Here is a 21,893-nt window from a genome sequence, read left to right as displayed (position 1 = left end):
AAAACAAAAATGTTGTCGCATAAAATAACTGGCATGGGAAGGAGTTAATTGGTTGGGTTTACTTGGATTTAAAAAAAAACTTTTTGGGCCTTCTTAAGGGACACTAAATGTCACATGCTTGATATGAACAATGGCAATTTCTCTACAGCGCTGCAGAATGTTAGTGCTTATAAGTAAAGTAATAAGAGTGGCTATTGGCTAAACAAGTCATTCAACAGATGATCGCTTTACATTGCCTTACTGATAATTCAATCTTCTGATTGGGCGATCATTGGTGTGGCCCTTCCCACATGGTGGTTGAACCTTGTAATAGCCTCTTTAAATGAACACCTATCTAAAAGACTGTTGCTCATTTACATTGCATATTGGTGAATATAATAAAGCCCTAAGTACAGAAATAAATAAATAAATGCTGGAAAATATACACGCTTTAGCTGCAAAAAAAATATTATTGAAAAGGATGAGAAAGGTTTAAATGAATGGTGGACAGAAACCTTCCCCTTACTGTTCCCAACAAGATTTGTATGTTATAAGATATTATTATACAGACAAACATTCACCTTGACAATCTGTATTAAACCGCACGTTAGCATTTGCTTTTTCAATAGTTGTCATTCATTGTTATGGTTTTAATAATAAAATTCATGCAGGTTTTTTTTTTCAGGCCTTAATAATCTTGTATCTTTGTCTGGTCATGCGTGATACTGTACTTGAATCAATAAATAAAATATTATGATGAAAAATCAAGATTTTTTTTTTTTTAACAAGACCATTGTGGGGAAGAATAACAGAATAAGCAGTGGAATATTATGTTACAATGTTAATACTTTCAGTAGAACAAAAAAAGGATGATTTTTCCAATAAATGATGGTTAATAGAAATTAATAGAATATAAACAATAGAAATAAGCACATTTTTGAAAAAATTGATTCAGCTGATTAGCCAAATTTTCCCCCAAAATTAGTTTCGGTCCGAATTTATTCACAGAGAATCACTATTAAAAACTGCTATTTCTGGCCTACAGAGAGCACCAATAGGGGTGTAGAACACTTTACCTTGTCCTAACACGCATAGAGAGTGTGCTGTGTTAATGAAATAATACTGTTATTCAGTATGACATACAGATTACAGGCATATGGTCTCCCTGCTGCCACATCAAGATGCTCTGTGGCATAGAATCACTGCTGCAGAGCGTCTGGATGTAGCAGCAGGGAGACCATATGGTGACAAAATTGAAGAGAATAAAGAGATTTTTTATGTAATTTTTATTTTATTTAATTTGACATTTATTTTAAAAATTTGAGTACCATTCTGGTGAGCATCGAGCTGGCGGTCCGCTACGAGGCCAGCTACCGCCTGCCCCTGCCTCTCAGCGCACCCCCATATTCTGAGTGTCCACTTAAAAAGGGAGGGACTGCAGTACCAGCAACTTGGACAGGAGCACGTTCAGCTTCTGTGTAGTTGGATAAGTGGGCGCATAAAGCTAAAAGTGGCTGCAGTGAAAAAGCTCATACTTGTTTCTTAAAATCGAGCTGGCGAAATACAACCTGTTCCAGCCCCTGCCTCTCAGAGGCCCCCTGACTGTGAAAGTGCGAATGCTTCATTTAATCAGTTATGGTACATTGTTTTCGCACCAACCTGCTTCATTGGATTCTTGTGGTAATTCCACAGGTAATATATAACGTTGACGACCATAGGGCCTGGGTCTTGAAAATATTAAATAGATTTTTTTAAATTTTTATTTAAGATTTATATTAGATTCCCAAGTTTAATGTCCCGACGTTTACTTTGAACTAATACTGTATGACTTGTGATGACTCGCTCTTGCAAATAGGTGCGATTGCAGTATAGAGGCAAGGAAGCAGTATTTTCCCAATCAAAGTTCAGTGTTTTATTCACACTTTTCACACAACAAACAGTCTTTAAATGCAGGACAAAGGAAAACGTAACAAAAAGTCTACCTGTATTCGTTAGGTGTTTGTTCACACCTCAGACCATGCCATGCGGCATGCCTCAGCTGGTGAAATAGGTTGCCTTTAAGGCCAACAAAAGGCTGCCTGGATTGTGGGGAATGACCCCCACCCTGCACTTGGTCATTCCCAGTAAGAGCCATCCTGGATTGGCCTTCCAGCCATACTACGGCCATAGTGTCAGTCTGTATCGCAGCACAGACACTGAATGAATACTGGCTCTTACTTCACCAAAGCAAGAAGCCTTGGTGACACATATTGCCCATCCACCATGATACCTTTCACCGTCTCACACTTGTTTGACTGAAATTCCAAGAAAAAAACTGTGCAAAGTGAAAAACTGTATGGTAAAAACCGGATGGAACTGTACGCACATACGGTTCTGTACGGTTCCCTTTGACTCCCATGTTAAAAAAAAAAAAATGTATGCGTTTCAATACGGTTTTTCACCCGGACCAAAAACCGTGGTGGGCTACAGTTTTGGGTATGGGGGGAAAAAACTGACAAAACTGTACAGGATGCAAAACGGACACAACCTGATGGATCTTTTGGCATACGGTTTTCAATGGAGAGTCAATGCATACAGATTTCAATACAGTTCCATACTGTTTTCAATTTGATAACGTATAAAGGAACTGTGTTGCAAAAACGTGGTGTGAACCCAGCCTCACTTCCTTCCCCATCAGTGCTTCTAGGCTGGATTTGGGCTTGAGGTGAATTGCTGCTGTAAAAATGCTTTTCTGTGCAACACACACTGCTGTTTGTCCCTCTCTGCAATAGAACACTGATGTGACTGGGAGGTGAATCACTACTGTAAAAATGATTTTCTGTGCAACACACAGCGTTGTCTGTCCCTCTCTCTATCTCTCTCTCTACAATAAAAGGCTGAAGTGACTGGCCCAAGATGGCTGATGATTATATCGGGCTGTGACATCGCAGGGGTGACTGGCTGCTTATAGGCTGCATTTTCATTTGATTCAGGGTCATACCGCCTTCCCAGGATTCCCTGCCCCATGTCCTCACATATGGATCCGCCATTTTAGATGCCCTGGAGCCTGGACCGCACTAAATGGAGTTTAATGATGCGATTTGCGCAATCGAATCGCGGTGATATTTTGCCTGAAATTCGTAATGAATTCGGATTCGTCAGATTCATTTCGCTCATCTCTAGTTATAGGCCTATAAGATACAATGCGTATAGCTGTAGAAGTCTTAGACGCGATGTTCAAAGTTGAACGTCGTGTCTAAAGTGAAAGTAAAGTAAACTAATGTTGGTTAGCTCAGGGAGCTGTTCGGCATCACCGCAATGAAATCGCGGCATCCTGAACAGCTTACATGACAGCCGGAGGGTCCCTACCTTCCTCCATGCTGTCCGATCGCCAAATGACTGCTCAATGCCTGAGATCCAGGCATGAGCAGTCAAGTGGCAGAATCATTGATCAATGGTTTCCTATGAGAAACCATTGAACAATATAAAAGATCAGTGTGGGCAGTGCTATAGCCCCCTATGGTAGCTATAACATTGCAAAAAAAAAAGTGAATAAAGATCATTTAACACCTTCCCTAATAAAAGTTTGAATCACCCCCCCCCCCCTTTTCCCATAAAAAAAAAAACTGTGTAAATACATATAAACATATGTGGTATCGCCGTGTGCAGAAATGTCTGAGTTATAAAAATATATCATTAATTAAACCGCACGGTCAATGGCGTACACGCAAACAAATTCCAAAGTCCAAAATAGTGCATCAATAAGTCCTTTCAATGCAAAAATTGTACCGCTAAAGACTTCAGATCATGACGCAAAAAATTAGCCCTCATACCGCCCCATACGCGGAAAAATAAAAAGTTATAGGGGTCAGAAGCTGATAATTTTAAATGTATAAATTTTCCAGCATGTAATTATGATTTTTTCCAGAAGTACGACAAAATCAAACCTACATATGTAAGGTATCATTTTAATCATATGGACCTAAAGAATAAAGATAAGGTGTCATGTTTACCAAAAAATGTGTTGAAACGGGAGCACCGAAAAATTACAAAATGGTGTTTTTTTTTCTTTTTTTGTTGTTTTGCCGTACATTTTTGGGTAAAATGATTGACGTCATTACAAAGTAGAATTGGTGGCGCAAAGAATAAGCCATCATATGGATTTTTAGGTGCAAAATTTAAAGAGTTATGAGTTTTTAAAGGTAACGAGGAAAAAACGAAAATGCAAAAACGGAAAAACCCCAGGTCCTTAAGGGGTTAAAAAAATACAACTTTTCACTCAAAAAACTCAAGCCATTGTCATGGTAATATATGCAAAATGATGCCTTTTGGAAAGTTATGTTCACACGCTGCAGATCAGTTGCAGAAAATGTGCAGTGTTTATGCACCAAAATAAATCAATGTATTTAATGTCGGTTGCATAACTGCTGAAGATAAGTTGCTGAAAATCTGCAGCATGTCAACATACCTGAAAGGAGAGGATGAAGACAAAACAAAAATGTTGTCGCATAAAATAACTGGCATGGGAAGGAGTTAGTTGGTTGGATTTACTGGGTGGATTTAAAAAAAAAACTTTTTTGGCCTTCTGAAGGGACACTAATTGTCACATGCTTGATATGAACAATGGCAATTTCTCTACAGCGCTGCAGAATGTTAGTGCTTATAAGTAAAGTAATAAGAGTGGCTATTGGCTAAACAAGTCATTCAACAGATGATCGCTTTACATTGCCTTACTGATAATTCAATCTTCTGATTGGGCGATCATTGGTGTGGCCCTTCCCACATGGTGGTTGAACCTTGTAATAGCCTCTTTAAATGAACACCTATCTAAAAGACTGTTGCTCATTTACATTGCATATTGGTGAATATAATAAAGCCCTAAGTACAGAAATGAATAAATAAATGCTGGAAAATATACACGCTTTAGCTGCAAAAAAATATTATTGAAAAGGATGTGAAAGGTTTAAATGAATGTTGGGCAGAAACCTTCCCCTTACTGTTCCCAACAAGATTTGTATGTTATAAGATATTATTATACAGACAAACATTCACCTTGACAATCTGTATTAAACCGCACGTTAGCATTTGCTTTTTCAGTTAGTTGTCATTCATTGTTATGGTTTTAATAATAAAATTCAAGCAGGTTTTTTTTTCAGGCCTTAATAATCTTGTATCTTTGTCTGGTCATGCGTGATACTGTACTTGAATAAATAAATAAAATATTATGATGAAAAATCAAGATTTATTTTTTATTTTTAACAAGACCATTGTGGGGAAGAATTACAGAATAAGCAGTGGAATATTCTCAATGTTAATACTTTCAGTAGAACAAAAAAAAAGGGATGATTTTTCAAATAAATGATCTGTGATATTAATGGTTAATAGAAATTAATTTAATATAAACAATAGAGATGAGCGAATTTTTGAAAAATTCGAATCGGACGATTTCCCCCCAAAATTTGTTTCAGTCTGAATTTATTTGCAGCAAATCTCTATTAAAAAATGGCTATTTCTGGCCTACAGAGAGCCTTAATAGGGGTGTAGAACACTTTGCCTTGTTTGTATACTAGATTTATAGGGACAGAAGGTTCATCCAGGGATTTATTCTGACTGCCATATTTGGAGTCGGGAAGGAATTTTTACCTCTAGTATGAGGGTTTTTTGTCTTCCTTTGGATCAACTTAACTCAATAGGGACTTATTAGGGTTATAGGTTGAACTTGATGGACTCTGGTCTTTTTTCAACCTTATTAACTATGTTACTATGTCCTATCACGCATATGGAGTGTACTGTTTTAGTAAAATAATACTGTTATTCAGTATTACATGCAGACATTCATCGCTATTAGAATCACTGCTGCAGAGTCTCTTGATGTGGCAGCAGGGAGACCTTATGGCGACAAAATTGAAGAGAATAAAGAGATTTTTTATGTAATTTTTATTTTATTTTATTAGAAATGTATTTTAAAAATTTGAGTACCATTCTGGTGAGCATCGAGCTGGCGGTCCGCTACGAGGCCAGCTGCCGCCTGTCCCAGCCCCTGCCTCTCAGTGCACCCCCACACTCTGAGTGTCCACTTGAAAAGAAAGGGACCGCAGTACCAGCAACTTGGACAGGAGCACGTTCAGCTTCTGTGCCATTGGATAACTGGGCGCATAAAGCTAGAAGTGGCTCCAGGAAAACAGCTTGTACTTGTTTCTGAAAATTTAACTGTCGAGATACCACCTGTTCCAGCCCCTGCCTCTCAGCGCCCCCCTGACTGTGAATGTGCGAATGTTTCATTTAATCCGTTATGGTACATTATTATCACTCTAACCTGTTTCATTGGATTCTTGTGGTAATTCCACAGGTAATATATGACGTTGGTCTTGAAAAGATTAAATCGATTTTTTAAAATTTTTATTTAAAATTTATATTAGATTCCCAAGTTTAATGTCCCGGCGATTACTTTGAACTAATACTGTATGACCACAAAACCCAATCTAACAAGGAGTCACAAGGCGGCATAATGACAGAGCCTAGAGGTGGCAGCATCCCAACGAGACCATAGGGCCTCACAATAGAAAAGATTAAAGATATTTTGTAAAATTCAAATTGAAGATTTAAGATACATGAAAATTTTAAAAGTTTAATCTAAGGTGCCAACAGCATAAGGAGACCATATGGTGGCAAAATGACACAGCCCGGAGGTGGCAGCAGCATAAGGAGACCATAATCTGGCAGAATGGCACAGCCTGGAATTGGTGGCAGCAAAAGGAGACCATATAGTGGCAGAACGACCCAGCCTGGAGGTGGCAACAGCATGAAAAGACCATAGGGCCTCACAATTGAATGAATTAAAGATATTTTGGAACATTTTAATTGAAGATTTAAAATAGATTATGATTACATTTCATTTAATGTGTCAGCAGCATGAGGAGACCACGTGACCATAGTGTGTCTGAGCCCTCTGTCTCATCTTCCTCATCATCCTGTAGCTCCACAGCCTGCTCTGGTTTCTCCTCTCCTTTCAGATGACTATAAAAACCACCCATTTCACAAAACATTGCCTGTGCTCCACAGTCCCCCTCCCACTCCTCCCTCAGTTCATCCCGCACAGGGCTCATGTGGCCTCAAGATGTAGGCGCCACATCTCCAGTGATATGAAGCAGTTAAATGACGTTGTTTATCCCATAATCCTGGCAACTGACTAATAATGTGGCTTCCTCAAAGGGCCTGAGCAAACGCCAGGTGTCATGTATGAGCTGCCACAGGTTGACATTGAAGTTACACAGGGGAACCCCCCTACCATTTGCATCATCAAGAAATTGGTGATGGATTTTCTCTGTTCGTATAGTTGATCCAACACATGGAGGGTGGAATTCCAACATGTGGAAATGTAAAAAAATCAGACTATGTTGGGGGATACTGGTCTGACGCTGTAGCTCAAGGAGGGTGTGCTTTGCGGTGTACGAGTAGCTGAAGTGCATGCAAAGTTTTCTTCCCATTGTTAGGATATCTTGCAGATGGGCGGAACACTTCAGGAATCACTTGACAACCAGATTGAACACGTGTCATGCAGGGCGCATGGCTCAGGCTTCTTTGATGCAGCACAGACAAGATGTTCTTCCCGTGATCATTCACCATGGTTCCCATTTCCAGTTTTCATGATTTCTTGATGAATTACTTTCAGCAGTTCCTCACCTGTATGACTCAGTTCGCCAAGGCAAACCGTGTGAAATACAGCGTGACACCGGTATGCTGGAGGGGCATTTTTATTCAAATTATTTATAAAAATTTTATAAAATTAATGTATTAAAATTAATTCAAATTATTATTATTTTTTACGTAACGTGCCAGCAGCATGAGCAGACCACATGGCAGCACAAATGACACAGCCTCAAGGTGGCAGGAGCATAAAGAGACCATATAGTGGCAGCAGCATAAGGAGACCACAGGGACTCACAATTCCTAAAATTGAAAATATAAATTTTAAAATTTTAATTGAAGATTTATGGTAGCTGGTGCTACCATAAAATATTTTAGGTAATGTCCCAGCAGCATGAGTAGACCATAGGGCCTAACAATTCCTAAGATTAAAAGACACATTTTCAAATTTTTATTGAACATTTATGGTAGCTAGTGCTACCATAATTTTTTTTAGGAAATGTCCCAGCAGCATGATGAGACCATAGGCCTCACAATTTCTAAGATTAAAAGATACATTTTCCAATTTAAATTCAAGATTTTAAATAGCTAGTGCTACCATAAAAACTTTTACGTAATGTCCCAGCAGCATAAGGAGACCACATGGCGGCAAAATGACACAACCTGGAGGTGGCACCAGCATGAGGAGACCAAAATATGGACGCCGTAAAAAAAAAAGCGCAAAATTCGCCAATTTTGGTACAAATAGCAGAATAAAAAAAATCAAAAGGTAGCACATATTGCAAAAATGATACCAATAAAAAGTACAGCTCATCAAAAATAAGCCCTTACTCAATGGCGTTGGACAAAAAAATAAAAAAGTTACGGCTGTTGGAAAATGAATGGCAGAAAAAGCTCAGAAATAGCGTTCTAAAGTTATTACCATTTAAAGAGATACATGTCAAATAAAAAAAAAGAGCCTGGTCATTGAGGTAAAAAATGGGTCCGTCCTTAAGGGGTTAGTGAAGCAATTCACGCGATCGAATCACGGCGATAGTCGCATTAGTTGCAAATCTAATTTTTCATGAAATTTGCTACGAATTCGGATTCGTCAGATTCGGTTCACTCAACCGTAATAAACAAACATATACTATACATCTACTGCACAACCACATTGGGAAAAAACAAAAAAAATAACAATGCAATCATGCTATTATAACATTTACAAATGTTAAAGAGTTAAATCGGGAAGAAATAGTTTTTAACCTCCTAACAACCAAAGACATGTCCCTCAACTGATTCCTGTAGCTAAGGGCCACTGCAGCCAGCTGTCAACCCTTTAGATCTAAAGTGACCTTTACTGTGCACCTGATGGTGTAGTGGGGTGGATCGTTCCCGCACAGCGCGATCGCAGGGCGGCAATCCACTGCAGACGTAGCCGGAGGGCTTACCTTTCCTTCCTGCCCATCCATGGCTCTGGGTTTCATAAAGCCTCAATTTAGCAGGCTTTATCATTCAAGCCCAGAGCACATAGATGAATGCAGTTCTATGGAACTACATTGATCTGTATGAGGAATCTAATGATTCCTCCTAAAAGTCCCCTAAGGGGACTAACAAAGTGCAGAAAAAATGTAATATAGGTTCAACCCACATACATGAACCCCTTCTACATCAAAAGTTAAATTCAGCCCCCTTTTCCCAAATTCCATATAAAAATATGTAAAAAAAAATAAAAATAAACATATTTGGTATTGTCACGTGCATAATGTTACATGTAAGATGGAACATTATTTATCCCGTACAGTGATCTGTATAAACGAAAAAAAAACAAAAAAAACAATTTTACCTCACATACATTTTTTTTTCACGTTTTGGAGCATATGTTATGGAAAAATAAATTAAGACATTACAAAGTACAATTAGTCCCGCAAAAGATAAGCCCTTATATAGGTGTGTAGAGGAAAAAATAAACAAGAAACAATGGAAATTGGCCTGGTACATAAGGGGTTAATATGAAATTAAACACAAGAAGAAAGAGCACAATCTGAGGTCAGTTAGTAGAAAGGTCAGAAGCAATGTCTGAAAATGTTATTTTACTGAAAGTGTAGAATGTGTTGGAAGAAACTTCTAGCGAATGTGGCTAGTAAATCCACAGAAAGCAAATGTAAAGGTGTTTGGCATAAACATCTATCTATCCTAACATAAAAATAAAAAAAGGACAGACCATCAATCTTCTATTTTTTTTTTTTTTCACATTTCAGAAAAAAGTTTACATAAAAAAAACATCAAAAAGTCCAAATGACACCAAAATGTTCCTGATCTAATAGAGCAACACCAGATCGAAGCACAGCCAGGAGGGGGCGAAGCATCCAGGCACAGCTCATTCCTCACACTATCTACACCAGATGGAAGCACAGCCAGGAGGGGGCGAAGCACCCAGGCACTGCTCATTCCTCACACTATCTACACCAGATCGGAGCACAGCAAGGAGGGGCGAAGCACCCAGGCACCGCTCATTCCTCACACTATCTACACCAGATCAGAGCACAGACAGGAGGGGCGAAGCACCCAGGCACCGCTCATTCCTCACACTATCTACACCAGATCAGAGCACAGACAGGAGGGCCGAAGCACCCAGGCTCCGCTCATTCCTCACACTATCTACACCAGATCAGAGTACAGCCAGGAGGGGCGAAGCACCCAGGCACCGCTCATTCCTCACACTATCTACACCAGATCAGAGCACAGACAGGAGGGGCGAAGCACCCAGGCACCGCTCATTCCTCACACTATCTACACCAGATCAGAGCACAGACAGGAGGGGCGAAGCACCCAGGCACCGCTCATTCCTCACACTATCTACACCAGATCAGAGCACAGACAGGAGGGGCGAAGCACCCAGGCACCGCTCATTCCTCACACTATCTACACCAGATCAGAGCACAGACAGGAGGGGCGAAGCACCCAGGCACCGCTCATTCCTCACACTATCTACACCAGATCAGAGTACAGCCAGGAGGGGGCGAAGCACCTAGGCACTGCTCATTCCTCACACTATCTACACCAGATCGGAGCACAGACAGGAGAGGCGAAGCACCCAGGCACCGCTCATTCCTCACACTATCTACACCAGATTGAAGCACAGCCAGGAGGGGGCGAAGCACCCAGGCACCGCTCATTCCTCACACTATCTACACCAGATCGAAGCACAGACAGGAGGGGCGAAGCACCCAGGCACCGCTCATTCCTCACACTATCTACACCAGATCAGAGCACAGCCAGGAGGAGCGAAGCACCAGGGCACAGCTCATTCCTCACACTATCTACACCAGATCCGAGCACAGCAAGGAGGGGGCGAAGCACCCAGGCACTGCTCATTCCTCACACTATCTACACCAGATCGAAGCACAGCCAGGAGGGGGCGAAGCACCCAGGCACCGCTCATTCCTCACACTATCTACACCAGATCGAAGCACAGCCAGGAGGGGGCGAAGCACCCAGGCACCGCTCATTCCTAACACTATCTACACCAGATCAGAGCACAGCAAGGAGGGGGCGAAGCACCCAGGCACTGCTCATTCCTCACACTATCTACACCAGATCGAAGCACAGCCAGGAGGGGGCGAAGCACCCAGGCACAGCTCATTCCTCACACTATCTACACCAGATCAGAGCACAGCAAGGAGGGGGCGAAGCACCCAGGCACTGCTCATTCCTCACACTATCTACACCAGATCGGAGCACAGACAGGAGGGGCGAAGCACCCAGGCACGGCTCATTCCTCACACTATCTACACCAGATCCGAGCACAGCCAGGAGGGGCGAAGCACCCAGGCACCGCTCATTCCTCACACTATCTACACCAGGATCCTGTGTTTGTAAGTGTGAGGTCCTCCTACACATTAGCCACCCTACCCATGGCAGCACACCTGAGCTATGCAAGCTACTTATGAAACTACAATTCCCTGCAGCTCTGTGGCAAATGATCTCCTTTACACCCCGCGGTCGCTCTACCTATTGAAGCACAGACACGCTCCCTTTCAACACCTGACTAGTGATGTAATGTATCGGCCGCACAGCAACCTGGGAAAATCTGAGACAACACACATTTCGTATGCTGCTAGAAATAAACATTGGGGAAAAGATCACATAACAATTGCGAGACCATCCATCAAACACAGGTACAGACACTATGAATTACACTAATTTTACAGCCTCTATAGCACAGTCAAGTAAAGAAAATCCTGGAATATCCCTTTAATTCATACATTTCCAGGCAGACAATTATTTCATGGGGGACATGAGAGGGTACAAAAGAGACAAGTCAGGAGAGCAAACAGATCCTCTTGAGTTGTCTGATCAGTGCTGTATACTATAATATAGTCTGCAGCATGATAATATTTTGTGAGCACCTGTGTAGGTATGGTATCTGACCACCATGACCCTGTATAGCAGTATCATTGGTTTTATTGGTGCATGTGTAGTAGAGGTATATACTTGAAGGTATTTCTAATAGTGCTCCCAGCAGCAGGATATGTCTGAAAATATTGGAGGCGCTTTTCATTCCATGACATGCTTGCAGACTATCACTCTCTGGAGACAAAGTTGCCGGAAGTCCCATTGACTTGTATGGGACTTCTGGCAACTCCGTTTCCAGAGAGTGATAGTCTGCAAGCATGTCATGGAATCAGGCCCAGACCCAATATTTTTGAATATATCCTGCTGCCAGAAGCACAATTAGAGGAACTTCAGTATGCTCACGTATGAAGTAGGATAATCAATTCACAAATGCAAGATAAGAAGAACGGAGCACTCACCCAGGATAATGTAGTTAAAACGTCTTGTCTTTATTCAAGCGTACATCAGGTACCGGAGCGATACTGGAGAGCGGACAGGTGCTGTGGCGTGGGGGGTAGGGCAACAGACCTTATTCGCGCAAAAGTGCGCTTCCTCAGGCCCCTGACGTACTTCCGAGTATGGAGTGCTTAAATCACCTGATGCCCGTTACCATAGTGACATACAAACAAAATCAACGAACAACATAGATAACAGGAAAAATGATAAAAACAATTCATGTGAGTGTTAATAATTATAATTATACTTGGAGGGTTAGAGGTAATAGTATATTGGATTGTTATAATACTATTTCAGTTCTATCATTCAAACCAATGGCGCCTGTGGCATTCAGTTTGGCAATCCAACGAGCTTCTTTGATTAGAAGCTGGCGGTGCCTATCCCCTCCTCTTCTGGGCTGATTAACCCTTTCCAAGGCCGCAAATCGCAGAGCTTGGACATTGCTATTGTCTTACTAGGTCTATTAACCTAGTTGCTCCAATACCTGTCGTTATTGAACTAACATGTTCGCGGATGCGGTGATATAATGGGCGTATGGTCAATTAGAGGAACCCTTGAGCATTCTTGACTTTATGATTAGATGTTTGCATATGGTGTGGGATTATGCCTTTAAGGATAACATGATAACCCCTTTAACCACTTAAGGAACAAGAGCGTACAGGTACGCCTTTGCTCCCTGGTACTTAAGGACCAAGGGTGTATCTGTACGCCCGTGGGAATTTCGGTCCCCGCCGCGCAGGACCGGGGTGAATGCTGATATCTATCAGCAGGCACCCCACGCAAATGCCCAGGGGGTCATCAGACCCCCCCATGTTGGCGATTTGCGCGGATTCCGGGTCATACCGGTCTATGGTGACCCAGAAAATAAGGGGAATCGGGGTTGTCCAAGACACCTATTATCCCCCTGAAGGGATAGGAGTTAGGTGGCAGGGGTGCCACCCCTCCTATCCCTGCTATTGGTCGTCAAGAAGCGACAACCAATAGCAGATCAGGGGTGGAGGGGGTTAACGTTCGGTTTCCCCGTTCTGCCCACCCACAATAGGCCAGGCAGAACGGGGAAACCGACAGAGGACCGGGGCTGAAGATCCACTTACCCATCCAGCGGCAGCGGGCAGCGATCGGCAATGGTGATCGGCGGGCGGCGATATCGTGCAGCCACAGTGGAGGGCTACAGTGGTCTCTAAACTGTAGCACTCGTGATGTTGCAAAACTACAACTCCCAGCATGCCCAGACAGCTGTTTGCTGTGTGGGCATGCTGGGATTTGTAGTTTTGCAACAGCTGGAGGGCTACAGTTTTGAGATCACGGTGCAGTGGTCTCTAAACTGTGGCCCTCCAGATGTTGCAAAACTGCAAATCCCAGCATGCCCAAACAGCAAACAGCTGTCTAGGCATGCTGGGAGTTGTAGTTGCGTACCTCCAGCTGTTGCATAACTACATCTCCCAGCATTCCCTTCGGCGATCAGTACATGCTGGGAGTTGTAGTTTTGCAACAGCTGGAGGCACACTGGTTGGAAAATACTGAGTTAGGCAACAGAAACTAACTGAAGGTTTTCCAACCAGTGCGCCTCCAGCTGTTGCAAAAGTACAACTCCCAGCATGTACTGACAGGTTTGCCCCCCCCCCCCCCCCATGTGAATATACAGGGTACATTCACACTGGCGGGTTTCCAGTAAGTTTCCTGCTTCAAGTATGAGCTATGATAAATTTTTCACCACAGTGCAAACTCCTAGCGGGAAACTCACTGTAAACCTCCGCCCATGTGTACATACCCTAAAAACACTACACTACACTAACACATAATAAAGGGTAAAACACTACATATACACCCCCTTACACTGCCCCCCCCCCCAATAAAAACAAAAAACGTATTGTGCTTCCAGTGTTTCCAAAACGGAGCCTCCAGCTGTTGCAAAACAACAACTCCCAGCATTTCTGGACAGCCACTGACTGTCCAGGCATGCTGGGAGTTTAGCAACAGCTGGAGGCACCCTGTTTGGGAATCACTGGCGTAGAATACCCCTATGTCCACCTCTATGCAAATCCCTAATTTAGTCCTCAAATGCGCATGGCGCTCTCTCACTTCGGAGCCCTGTCATATTTCAAGGAAACAGTTTAGGGCCACATATGGGGTATTTCCGTACTCGGGAGAAATTGTACTACAAATTTTGGGGGGCTTTTTCTCCTTTCACCCCTTATGAAAAGGAAATGTTGGGGTCTACACCAGCCTGTTAGTGTAAAAAAAATAAAAATGTTTACACTAACATGCTGGTGTTGCCCCATACATTTTATTTTCACAAGAGGTAAAAGGAAAAAAGACCCCCAAAATTTGTAACCCAATTTCTGCTGAGTACGGAAATACCCCATATGTGGGCATAAAATGCTCTGCGGGCGCACAAACAAGGCTCAGGAGTGAGAGCACACTATGTACATTTGAGGCCTAAATTGGTGATTTGCACAGGGGTGGCTGATTTTACAGCGGTTCTGACATAAACGCAAATAAATACCCACATGTGACCCCATTTTGGAAATTACACCCCTCACGGAACGTAACAAGGGGTATAGTGAGCCTTAACACCCCACAGGTGTTTGACGAATTTTCGTTAACATTGGATGAGAAAATGAAAAAAAAAAAATCACTGAAATGCTGGTGTTAACCTAAATTTTTCATTTTCACAAGGGAAAATAGGAAAAAAGCCCACCAAAATTTTTAACCCCATTTCTTCTGAGTAAGAACATACCCCATATGTGGATGTAAAGTGCTCTGCGGGCGAGCTACAGTGCTCAGAAGAGAAGGAGCGCCATTGGGATTTTGAAGAGAAAATTTGTCCGGAATTGAAGGCCACGTGTGTTTACAATGCCCCCATGGTGCCAGAACAATGGACCCCCCCCCCCCCACATGTGACCCCATTTTGGAAACTACACCCCTCATCTAATGTATTAAGGGGTACAGTGAGCATTTACGCTCCACAGGTGTCTGACAGATTTTTGGAACAGTGGTCCGTGAAAATGAAAAATTTTATTTTTCATTTGCTCAGCCTATTGTTCCAAAGATCTGTCAAACGCCAGTGGGATGTAAATGCTCACTGCACCCCTTATTAAATTCTGTGAGGGGTGTAGTTTCCAAAATGGGGTCACATGTGGGGGGGGGTCCACTGTTCTTTCACCACGGGGGACTTTGTGAACGCACATGGCCTCTGACTTCCATTCCAAAAAAATGTTCTTTCCAAAAGCTCAATGGCGCTCCTCCTCTTCTGAGCATTGTAGTTCGCCTGCAGAGCACTTGACGTCCACAAATGGGGTATTTCCATACTCAGAAGAAATGGGGTACAAATTATTGGGATCATTTTCTCCTATTACCCCTTGTAAAAAATTTAAATTCGGGAAAAACTAGCATTTTTGTGAAAAACATTTTTTTTTTCATTTACACATCCAACTTTAACAAAAAGTCGGGAAATACCTGTGAGGTGTTAAGGCTCACTGGACCCCTTGTTACTTTCCTTGAGGGGGGTCGTTTCCAAAATACTATGCCATGTGTTTTTTTTGCTGCTCTGGCACCATAGGGGCTTCCTAAATGTGACATGCCCCCCAAAAACCATTTCAGCTAAATTTGCTTTCCAAAAGCAAAATGTGACTCCTTCTCTTCGCCCACAGAGCATTTTGCGTCCTCACATGGGGTATTTCCATACAAGAGATGGTGTTACAAATTTTGGGGGGCATTTTCTCCCATTACCTTTTATAAAAATGGTAAATTTGGGAGAAAAACTTCACTTTAGTGAGAAACATTATTATTTTTTCATTTACACATCCAACTTTAACAAAATGTCGTCAAACACCTGTGGGGTGTTAAGGCTCACTGGACCCCTTGTTATGTGCCTTGAGGGGTGTAGTTTGCAAAATAGTTTGCCATGTGGGGGTTTTCTGCTGTTCTGGCACCATAGGGGCTTCCTAAATGTGACATGCACCCCCACAAACCATTTCAGAAAAACTCACTCTCCAAAATGCCATTGTCGCTCCTTTCCTTCTGAGCCCTCTACTGCGCCCGCCGAACACTTGACATACACATATGAGGTATTTCCTTACTCGAGAGAAATTGGGTTACAAAGTTTGAGAGGATTTTTCTCCTTTTACCCCTTGTACAAATTCAAAAACTGGGTCTACAAGAACATGCAAGTGTAAAAAATGGATTTTGAATTTTCTCCTTCATTTTGCTGTTATTCCTGTGAAACACCTAAAGAGTTAACACACTTACTGTATGTCATTTTGAATACTTTGAGGGGTGCAGTTTTTATAATGGGGGTCATTTGTGAGGTGTTCCTAATAAGAAAGCCCTTCAAATCCACTTCAAACCTGAACTGGTCCATGAAATATTCTGATTTAGAATTTTTATTTTATTTTTTATTGTAAAATTGCTGCTGAACTTTGAAGCCCTCTGATATCTTCCAAAAGTAAAAACATGTCAACTTTATGATGCAAACATGTGCATCAAAATATAATTTATTTGAAATGTCTATTTTCCTTACAAGCAGAGAGCTTCAAAGTTAGAAAAATGCTAAATTTTAAATATTTTCATCAAATTTGGGAATTTTTCACCAAGAAATTATGTATGTATTAAGTATCGACAAAATTTTACCACTAACATAAAGTAGAATATGTCACGAAAAAACAATCTTGGAATCAGAATGAAAGGTAAAAGCATCCCAGAGTTATTAATGCTTAAAGTGAAAGTGGTCAGAAGTGCAAAAAACGCTCTGGTCCTACAGTGAAAATTGGCCCGGTCCTTAAGCTTTAATTCCATGGTAATTGCTTTTAATTGTATTAATTTGATCATGTCAACTTTATGATGCCAACATAAAGTAGACATATTCAGGGAGATTTATCAAAGCTGTCTATGTCCCGCATCAATATAGTTCAAACTACAGAGGGTTTGGCCGGTTGTATTGTGCGCCTAATTTATCAAAAGTAGCACGGCTCTTGATAAATTCTGCGCACAGACTTCGGGATCTATGCTCTTAGACTGTATTTAAACCTGCTCCAGCATGGTCTGACATTTCAGCGTACTTTCAGCCAATGCGACTTTTCACCGAAAAGTCGCTTTTGATAAATTCAGCACCAATGCATTTTTCCGTCCAAAATAGACTAGAATGCATCATGTTCTAAAAATGCTCTAAAGCAAAAGTCACGATAAAAAGTTGCATATATTTAGACTGCAACTTTCTCTGCGACAATTTTAGACAGGAAAAACCAGTCTAAATCCTTTGATAAATCTCCCCCATTGTATATGTGAATCAATATAAAATGTATTTGGAATGTCTATTTTCCTTACAAACAGAGAGCTTCAAAGTTAGAAAAATGCAAAATTTTTCATGAAATTTGGGAATTTTTCACCAAGAAATCATGCACGTATCAATGAAAATGTACTACTGTGTTAAAGTAGAATATGTCACGAAAAAACTATCTCGGAATCAAATTCATAAGTAAAAGCATCCCAGAGTTATTAATGCTTAAAGTGACCGTGGTCAGATGTGCAAACAATGCTCTGGTCCTTAAATGGGCACCGTCAGATACCGGCGGCAGCACAGACGCACACATGACCTCTGACCAGCTCTACAGTACTACCAGAATCTACTTGGGCATTGTAAGTGGACCTGAGGAAGGCATGAGTTCATGCCGAAAAGCGTTTTCCCCGTTATACCAATAAAACATTTTATTGTCCTGTGCTGCTCGAGTCCTCTCTTCATGTTCTTGTTGTGCAGCGCCTCCGCAAAACCGTTTTTTTACGTCTCATCTGTCTACCATTACCATCGGCCCCCATTATTGGGGCCCGATACCGGTAGGAGCGCAGCAGCCAACTAAAAACCATTGACCCAGCCCGTGCTTACCGCCGTACCATTAAGTTCACGGCCTCACAAGGTGGGTATCTCACTGTGGTGTGGTGAAGGGCACACATCAGCAGATACCTCTTATCAGGGAGCGCCCCCTGTGTTTTTTTATCCTTCTCCAAGCTTTCAGTAAATAGTTAACATGCTGATCGATGGAGATCCTGCCACTTGGTTCCCCACTGAACCCAAGAACAATCAGTGGAATGAGTGGAATGCACATGCATACTGATTAGTCCTATATGGAACTACAGAGTGTTTGTTACGATTATGTAGACAGATAAATCTCCCGGAAGATCCCAGGGTAATGATAGATATACACAAACCTGAGGAACCCCTCAGGGATAACTCTAAACCCTAAACTAAAGACCCTTCTGCTTATTAAAACATAAGTTTATTAAACTCCAGCTTTGTCAAGGATTCTAGGCTAATGCCGAAATTGGCGTGCTCTTGCTCTTATATAGTCACGGTCAGAAGTCATATCCCATCATTATTAATGACGGGATATGACGTCTGACCGGGACTATATAAGAGCCGGAGCACACCAATTTCGGCATTAGCCTCAGAGTCCTTGACAAAGCTGATTCAATCAGCGAAACGTTGGGGAGGCTATAGTGCAGTTTTTAATCGTAGTTGTGTACTCCTACACGTAAGCAGTTTGACAACTGCAAAGTGGTTGAATGTGAGAGGTTCTCCACTATTGCTGTACATAGAGAGCAATTGCACAGCAAACATGCTACTCAGTAATAGCGAGATGTATACTATCATATCTCCAGTAGTGCTGTTAGCACAACATGAGAGTCACACTGTGGTTTTAACAATTTGTTTTCTTTGGGTAGGATATTCTCTACGGAGTTTAATAAACTTATATTTTAATAAGAGGGAGGGTCTTTAGGGTTATCCCTGAGGGGTTCCTCAGGTTTGTGTATATGTTCCGATTATGAGCCATGGGCCAAGAGTTTTTCATGTTTTTATGAGTTTTTGTACAGACATGTTTTTTGAAAATTGGAATAAAGGACTTATTTTTATCTCCACCTAGTGCTTAGACACGTGTCCCTTGCTCTGACTTCCAGCCCATCTCCTTTCTCATAGTATCACAAGTCACAACATTTATTTTTTAAACTTTGCAAAAGGTTGCTTATATCACTGTAATAATTTTTTAGTCCAAGAGCATAAGTCTACACTACAACACACTACTTTTTGCTTGAGAGAGGACGTGGGTGAGCAGGCTGCCCATAATGGATTCAAAATTCATACCTCTCGCAACCCTGTTTAGCGCTACAAATACTTAGGCTAGCCATTTATTTTCAAAATAATTAGTAAGGTGAAGAGAGAGCGGACGATGCGGAAGTGCAGGTCGAGCTGAAGATGACAGGATGACACAATGGAGGATGCTGGGCCCTCCCTGCTCCCCGACATCCTCCTCTACCAGATCTTCCTCAGCCTGGGCCCTGTAGATTTGGTGTCGGCGGGGCTGGTGTGCCGGCGCTGGTACCAGGTGTCCAGGGATGACTTCCTGTAGAAGAAGCTGTTCTACCGCCATTACCAGGTGCAGCGGCACATTCATCGCTACCCAGGTTCTGACTCGCGGTACGAGGAGTTCCAGCGCCTTACTGACAGCATTCCGTGTGGCGCGGTGGAGCGGCTCCGGGAGCACACAGACCAGGTCCTGCACATCAGCTTCTCACACTCCGGAGAACTCTGCGCCTCCTGCTCCAAGGACTGCACAGTGAAGATATGGAGCACCAGACACCCAATATCCCTCCAGCACAGCGCCAACATGAGGCCGCACTACTGGAACTACACCAGGTTCTCCTAGTTTAACTCTGATGACACGCTCCTCCTGGTGTCCGGGGTCTTCGTAGGACCCCACAACTCCTGTGCAGGAGAAATCGCCGTCTTCAGTCTTGATGGGTTTAACCTTCTGTCCCGTGTGAGGAATAAACCCTACGATGTGTTTGGCTGCTGGCTGAATAACACGCACCTCATCTCAGGGAACCTGCACCGTATGGGCCAAGTCACCTCCTGCTCCGTGCTCTGGTTAAACAAGGCCTTTCAGGATGTGGAGTCCGAGAACCTCAATGTAGTGAAGAGACTCTTCAAAATTCAGAATCTAAACGCCAGCACTATCCGTATGGTGATGGTGGCCGACTCCCCGGATGTACTGGTGGAGGCTGGAAATAAAGTGGAAGAGGTCAAACAAGCCTCTCCGCAAACGGAGGAGGAAGAAGAGGACAGCACTGAGGAGGAGGACGAGAGGGAGAGGGACATTGTTGGGGAGGACGCTCAGATAGCAGCCACCCTTCAATTCTTCATGAACGACCACATCCAAGAACAGCAGGAGGCGCCGCAGCAGCCTACACTCTCTGAGGAGCAGTTTGAGACTAAGGTGGCCCAGTGGTACGCGAAATACCGGACAAAACAACCGGATGGTCCTCACAATGCTTGGGAGGGGAGCAAGAAGTATCTGATCTTCACCACCGGCTCGCTGACCTAATCCCCCCATAAGATAGGAATTAATCAGCCTCTTCCCCATTAGATGACCACAGAGGGGCCGGTGCTGGGTGAGGAGCAGGGCCCCAACGAGTTCTTCGACTCCCTCGACCATGTGACTAACATTCATGGTCACATTATAGGCATGGGCCTGTCTCCGGATCACAGGTATCTCTATGTAAATAGCCGCTCCTGGCCTAAAGACTGCGTGGTTTCCGATCCCATGTACCCACCACCCATCGCTGAGGAAATAGAGCTTCGAGTCTTTGACCTAAAGACTCTGCGGGAGGTGAAGGACCCTCTGCGAGCCCACCGGGCATACACCCCAAATAATGAGTGCTTCTTCATCTTCCTGGATGTCAGCCAAGACTTTGTGGCCAGCGGGGCGGAGGATCGCTGCGGCTACATCTGGGACCGTCACTACAACGCCTGCCTGGCCACCCTGCCCCACGACGACGTGGTGAACTCTGTGGCTTTCTGTCCTGTTGATCAGGAGCTTCTGCTGACCTCCAGCAATGACTGTAGCATCAAGGTGTGGCGCTCCAGACGCTCGCTGCGCTGCTCCCAGGACTTGGCACGGTCATCCCCGTGGTCCGCAGCCTATGACACCTAATGCTTCCGCTTCCTCCATCGTGTAATGACTATAGCGCCAATGACCGTGTTCGCCCCAGGACTGGAGTCAGGACTGTCGATAAACGCGCAGGTTGTAAGTGACAGAGGACACCTTACTGCGTCATCACATTTCAGTGAACCGAACAGAGGACACGTTCTATTCCTTCCGTTCCTGGTAAACAATAGCGGAAAATTAAAAGCCGAGACTCTAAAATAATTAGTAAAAACAAACCAAAATGTCTGTTTAAAAAAAATTTTTGTTAATGGCACCAATTACTTTTAACCCCTTAAAGGGGTACTCCGGTGAAAACCTTTTTTCTTTTAAATCAACTGGTGGCAGAAAGTTAAACATATTTGTAAATTACTTCTATTAAAAAATCTTAATCCTTCCTGTACTTATTAGCTGCTGAATACTACAGAGGAAATTCTTTTCTTTTTGGAATGCTCTCTGATGACATCACGAGCACAGTTC

At 42.8% G+C, this 21,893-nt stretch overlaps 1 protein-coding gene and 1 pseudogene across 2 annotated transcripts in view; both read left to right on the top strand.

Annotated features, from left to right (window-relative positions):
• The window catches only part of LOC130346288 (steroidogenic factor 1-like), a 232,832-nt gene that overhangs the window by 42,461 nt on the left and 168,478 nt on the right, over positions 1-21,893 (top strand). The window lies entirely within an intron of this gene.
• Positions 19,680-21,602, top strand: LOC130346289 (F-box/WD repeat-containing protein 5-like; annotated as a pseudogene).

This window comes from Hyla sarda, unplaced genomic scaffold, assembly GCF_029499605.1.
Source record: "Hyla sarda isolate aHylSar1 unplaced genomic scaffold, aHylSar1.hap1 scaffold_78, whole genome shotgun sequence".
Taxonomy (NCBI): Eukaryota; Metazoa; Chordata; class Amphibia; order Anura; family Hylidae; genus Hyla; species Hyla sarda.
Note: the sequence above shows the minus strand (reverse complement) of the source record. Positions and strands in the feature narration are given on the sequence as shown.